This window comes from Passer domesticus, chromosome 17, assembly GCF_036417665.1.
Source record: "Passer domesticus isolate bPasDom1 chromosome 17, bPasDom1.hap1, whole genome shotgun sequence".
NCBI lineage: Eukaryota > Metazoa > Chordata > Aves > Passeriformes > Passeridae > Passer > Passer domesticus.
This window is the reverse complement of record NC_087490.1, coordinates 12,199,993-12,205,992: the sequence shown is the minus strand read 5'-3', so window position 1 is coordinate 12,205,992 and position 6,000 is coordinate 12,199,993. Positions and strand designations below refer to the sequence as shown.

The following is a 6,000-nucleotide window of genomic DNA, read 5'->3' as shown; positions in this document are numbered from 1 at the left end:
GGGTGCTGATGGGGTCCCTGTCCCCTGGTGGGACTGATGCACAGGGTGGGATCACCCTTGTGCCTCGGGGATGAGGGCAACCTGGTCATGCTTGAACAATTTCCCAGTTTACAGCCACCAGCCAGGATCGCTTCATTTCCCCCCTCTCTGCACGTAGCTGAGTGCCACTGACTTTGGGATATTTCACATTACATAATTTGTTTCTGTAAATCTTTGGCAGTTTGAGGGTGAGCACAGAAAAAGGCAGGAATGGGGAGTGGGAGTGAGACCCCATGACACCAGCTGCATCCTCAGGTTTTGCCTTTCCCCCTTCTCCAGGGAAACATGCAGAGATCTTTAGTTTGCTTGGTTTTTTCCCTGAGACAGATCCACTTCCCTAAGGCAAACTCCATCCCTTCACATCGCCTGAGTCCCACTGAATTCCTCTCATGCCTGGAGCAAGTAAAGGCAGGTCACCAGGGCTGTGGGAAGGTGCTCTGGAGGCAGCTGTGTTGCATCATGCAGGGCAGGGCTGCAAACCTCCTGCAGCCTCCACCCTTTGCCAGGCCCACCCCCAGTCCCTCCCTGGGACCAGCAGGTCCAAGACCCCTCGTCCCTGTGCTGGAATTCGTGGTTGTGGAGGGTTTTACCCTGCCAAAGTTTTCACTGACATGGGTCCTGGTGGGTTGATGCTCCGATAAAGTCAATTCCAGGCTGACTGAGGCTAAAGGCTACGGCTTGCTTTAGATGTAATCACTTTCCCCCGAAGCTTTCTATCGGAGGGTGGTTTCAAAGGGAGGGTGGCTCCTGTTTTGCATCTCACTTCTTTTCCTGGAGGAGTTCAGGTCAACCTAAGCAAGAAAACACCCCAATTTTCTTGCATTTGTACCGGGAATGGGGCAAGTTTAACGTAGGCCATCTCAAATATCCGAGGCAGGACTCCAGTTTTCCACTGAGAGCTGAAATCCCCATCTTTGCTGCTGGACGGCTCGCATTACCATTTTATCTGATGGAATAGCTATCAACGGCAGCTTCCAAGTGAAACGCTGAGGAAAATCTGTGTAAGCTATCTGCAGGCTGGCAGCACAGATACACCAGGATTGCAGCCACAGCCAGGCTCTGTCTCACGGCTCTGTACGTGTCCAGCTGTCCACAGCAGCACTCCCTCTGCTCCAGGATGCTCAGGGCAGCCTCACCATGGACTTTCTCACCTGAAGTCTCAGCTCCCAGAGCCTTGAGATTCTGCCACAATCTTATCTGTGATATCTCCAGCTCAAGAAGCTTCCAGCTTCCATGATCGCAGGGAAAAAGCTTGAAAACAAAAAGCCTCGAGGCTCCAAGAGCTGGAAATGCACAAGGAAATAATCCCCGCTGTTCTAAGAGCAATGCCACTGCAAAACCCCCTATTCCCACTGCAACACCAGCCTGGTGATTCCCTTTGGCACTACGGCCTTCTGGACTGCAAGAACAGGCAAAAAAATCCGTCTGTGCTCTGGCAGGGTATTCGGTGTTGCTGGAAAGTGTGTTCAACCCTAAGGGGTTTATTTAAATACATTTGATTCTAATGCTGTTCTTAAGGTCACTGGGATGTAAAAGCCTGGCTCCTGTAAAATTAAAGTCCTGAGTCTTTTTGCTGTGGTACAGGACGTGCCTTCCATTCATTAAGTGAGACATCACAGATATTAAAAAAAAAAAAAAAAAAGCTCAGAAAATGCTAAATGGCAGGAGCAGAGAAGCCCAGAGCATCCCTGCAGGCCCGCATCTGCCTGCTGCAGCGGGCTGGGACGCGTGGAGGTTTTTGCAGCTGCTGGAGCAGTTTGCTGGATGCTTTTCCAGCTGTTGGGGTGGCAGGGAGGGACACCCAGCAGTGCAGCAGAACAGTGGTGGCTGAAGAGATATGACCTTCCTCATCCCCTCCCTGGGAGGATGGAGGGGAAGAAAAAGTGTGGAAAAGCAAGATATTAGTTAAAATCTGTCAGTGACCTGGGTTGCCTCAGCGCTGATTCCCATGGACATTTGCTTGTTAAATTGTAAAGATTTTCCTGCAAAAATCCCACGACGAGAAGGTTTTTGATGCAACCGGGATCACAGCACAGACACTAACCCAGGGCTGGGAATGTGCATCACGGGGTCTGCTCCTGAAGCCCCCCACTTTCCTTTTGCGGGAAAACTGAAGTTTCTTAATGATATTGCCGTGTAACGCTCTGGACAATTTCTCGGGGCTGAAATTTACCAGGGCTCAGAACGCCAAGCGGTGCCCTCCTCCGAGGTGTCCGAAATATACCACCGGCACGAGGGGACTGTCCTCAAGTGAGAACCCCCGATTTCCACCCAAAACCTCATCAACGACACGCAGGGGCACTAACGCTGCCCGCCGCACCTTTAAACCTGGCATCCCCGGCAGCACCGCGGTACCGGGCGGCACTGACAGAGCGCGGTCAGGGGTGCACCGATGGCAGCGGCGGGGACACAGGGGCGCAGCGGGTGCGGGCACGGCCGCTGTGGCGGTGCGCGGGTCGCGCCGGGCGGCGCGGGCGCACGCGGCCCCTTTAACGCGCGCGGGCGGCGCGGCCCCGCTCCGCTCCGCCTCGCCCCGCCCGGCCGGCTGTGGGGCGGCCTCAGGGACCGACCGGGAGAGCGACCGAGCCGCCGACCGCCGCCTCCCGCCGCGCCGGGGCGGGCAGGGCAGGGCTGGGCAGGGCAGGGCTGGGCGCTGCGGCGAGGGGCGGCCCGGCCCCGCGGTCGGACGGACGGACGGACGGAGGGACGGGCAGGCAGGCGGGCGGAGGAGCGGGCGGCGCGGCTCGCAGCCCCATGGCTCTGGATTTATAAACACGGCGCAGATGGCGGGGCCGCGTCCCCGCGCCCAGCGCTGCCCCGCCGGCCGCTGAAGCGGGAGCGGCGGCGGCGATGGGGGGCGGCAGCTGCCGGCGGGATTAGGTGAGTCGGGAGCGGGGAGCCCCGGGGGAGCCCCCGGTGCCGGGGTGAGGGCGGGCCGGGCTGAGGGGGCCGCTCCGCTCCGCTCCCCGCAGGTGGGGGAAAGGCGGCCGCGTTACGTAAAAATGAAAATGTGCCACGGGAGCTGCTCGCCGGGGAGAAACTTTCTCTTATTATTATTTTTTTTTTCCCGTTGGTTTTGCTGTGTTTGGCCTCAAGGGATCGCGCCGCCCGGGAGCGCGGGGGAGCCCCGCGCTCGGCGCGCTGGCGGGGACACCCCTCTGCGGGCTGGGGGCACCCAAGGGCCTTTTTTTACCCCATCCTCGTTTTTCCTCCCTGGCGTTCAACCCCGCTGTGTTCCGGGGCTCTCCCCGCTCACGTTGGGGGCCTGGCTCTGGCCCACAGCCGGAGCAGTGAGCGAGCATCCCGGGGCACCGAGGGCGGCCCTGTGCCCGGTGCGGGGCACGGCGGCTCCTGCGGGGCCGGCTCCTCGGGCCGTGTGCTGTTCGCCCTGTAAATATTTACGGGAGGTAACTGAGCCGGGTGTCTGCAGGCAACAAGTGCACGTTTCTCTGAACCCTAGCTGAGGTCTCTGGAGTGATCACTTTTTTTTTCTTTTTTTTCTTTCTTTTTTTTTTTCTGTTGATTCTTATAATTTCCTGTTCCCTCTTCTCCCTCGGCCCTTCCTCCTGCTCCCTTGCCCTGACAATGCACAAAGAGCAGGCTGCAGTGGGTGCAGGCAGCTGCCTGCCATGTGGGCTGCTGCCAGCACCACTGAAGCAGCAAAACCTGCATGACTCGGGCTGGGGCCGTGTTGACCCAACAAAGCCATCCCTGCTTGCAGCGCTTTGAACCCTCTGGAAGCCCTGCAGGCACTGCTGCCTGCGCCCCAGGCTGCGTCTGCTCCCTGAACTTTGTGTTTTGGGTCAGCTCAAGAATGTGCGGGAGAGGACGGTGCTGCTGGAGGTGATCTGTGCAGTGGGTGTTTCCTAACCCCTTGGTTCACAGGCATTTATGGTTTGAACTCTTGCGGCGACCTCTCCCTCAGTATTCCCGTGAAGCAAAGGTTGCGCTCTGGATTCCTGAAAACCGTCAGGGTTTTGCTGAATCTGGGGTTTTTAATCAGTTTGGTGGATGTGATATCGTTCTGCTGGTATTCCTTGGTCATGTGGGGTGAGAGTTTTTCCATTTAGTGTAGGGGTTTTATCAGCAAGGTTAAGTTTAAGTTTTCCGTGTGCTTTGCTGATAAACACTTGGTACTACTACTGATTCATAAAGGGAGTGAGTTGGGACAACTGGGTGAGCATTTCCCTCTCTTCTGGAAGTGGTGGTAAAACTCTTCAAGTGAAGCCAGGTATTCCTGGATATTTTTAATCAAATCCTACTTAATTCTCTGAGTTTCAGTGCTGATGTTGGGTGACTTTGGGATTTAGTTCAAACCTCCTGTGTGCCAGGGTCTGCCAGAGTGTGTTGGGGTTGAGTCCCACGATGTCATGGGAGGGAAGTTTTGCTTGTGACAAATATTTTATAGCTTAGTTGAGTAAGTTTCACTGTGAGAGAGACTCTTGCAAAACGTGTTTAGTTTATTGAAAGCAAATGCACTCAAACCTCGGTTTGTTGTTGCCAAAAGGGAAAAAGTAGAAGCTATTTTTGGTGTGAGAGAGGAGATGGGGCACGCACATGTCTGGGGCAGGAAAACACTGGTACTTTGTTCTTCGGGCTTCATGTGGGTGGTGGTTTCTGTTACTTAGCTGTGTGTTTCTGCCAAGTTGCAAAACATACCTGGTTCTGAAACCCCCGCGGAGGTCAGGGCCGGCTCTGGAGCTGGTCCTGGGCCCCTGTGGGAACGCCTCCCACGCCAGCATCTCCAGCCCTGGAGAAGCAGGTGGGTGCCTCTGCCCTCACACCTTGGAGCTCCAGGGAGGTGACTGGCCTTTTTTTTGCGTCAGGATCTGCACTGAAACCATAAACTTGTTTCGTGCAAGCCACCAGCCAGCTGCTGCTTGGCAATTCTCTTCACTTGCTAATGGCTGTGGTTGGATTTGAACCAAGCTGCCTCCAGTGGAGGTTCTACTAATCCCTGGAGCCATCCTGTGCTAAATCCAAAGAGGGTTTGGTTCAGGCCGTGTTCACGTCTCGTAATTAGGAGATGCAGTCTGGTAAAGGCAGTTTTGTTATGATTGGCAGCGATGGTGTGCATGCAGCTGTGCTGATAGCTGCACGTGTGGAGAGCTCCCCGTCTCATCTCCACGGCAGCTCTGGACTGCTGGAATTGGGTCATAGGAGATATCTTCATCTTTTGTGACATGGCTGTGAATTATTTGTGCCCCTTGATGGCTCCCAGTGTTCCTGGTTCTGGTTTTTAGTGGCCTCTGCTGCAATACAGTCCTTTTTGCAGTCCAGTTGTCCTGGGAGAAACCTCTTTGAAACCGACTACAATTTATGTGCCTGAGATACCATCGTGGTTGTGTCCCTGTGGGGGGAGGAAAGTTACGATCTTGTCAGTTTCTAGATGAGTGGGTACAAAAGGAGGATGAAATCGGTAACTTTTCAGAGGTGAATTTTGGGTGGCTCATTTGAGCAGTTGTGAAGGGCCTTTGGGGTGCAGTACTCCCCATCCCTAACCCAGTGTCTCATTCGGACCAGATCTCTTCACAAGTCAGAAAACTGAGGCTGGTGGGGTTATGTGAAGTTCAATGTGTCAGAGCAAGTCTGCTGGAGAGCTGGTGAAGAGTCTCTTTCTCCATGAGTGCTTTGCTTGTGCAGTGTGAGGGCTCGTTCCTCCCAGTGGCAAAGTGCTGGTTCCCCCTGGGCTTTGTGCCTGTGAGCAGTGGTCCCCGAACGCAGACCATGGGCTTAGCTGCAGGGCTGCACAGGGATGGGAATCCAGGCCAGGGTGTTCTTGGGAGCACTGTTATTTTTGTGCAGCTGCGTTTTTTAGGAGCCGTGGCTCCTTTAGTCTTCGCTGGGAGTTTTCAGCGGAGAGCAGGGTCAGCTCTAATGGAGCTGGAAATGAGCTGTAGCAGCACCCAGTCGCCTCTCTGATTAGTGACTGAGGCTTTTGCAGCTTCCTAAGGATTTGGG

General features: G+C 55.2%; 1 protein-coding gene across 7 annotated transcripts in view; it reads left to right on the top strand.

Moving 5' to 3' along the window:
- Nucleotides 1–2,619: 2,619 nt before the first annotated feature.
- Nucleotides 2,620–6,000, top strand: part of NCOR2 (nuclear receptor corepressor 2) — a 226,578-nt gene continuing 223,197 nt past the window's right edge. For 4 of the 7 annotated variants that reach the window (XM_064392860.1, XM_064392859.1, XM_064392856.1 and 1 more), the window contains exon 1: nt 2,621–2,919. The gene's annotated coding sequence lies outside the window, so the exon portion shown is untranslated. Of the gene's footprint in view, nt 2,920–6,000 lie in introns of all 7 variants that reach the window. The other 3 variants (XM_064392861.1, XM_064392858.1, XM_064392857.1) reach the window with 1 other exon arrangement.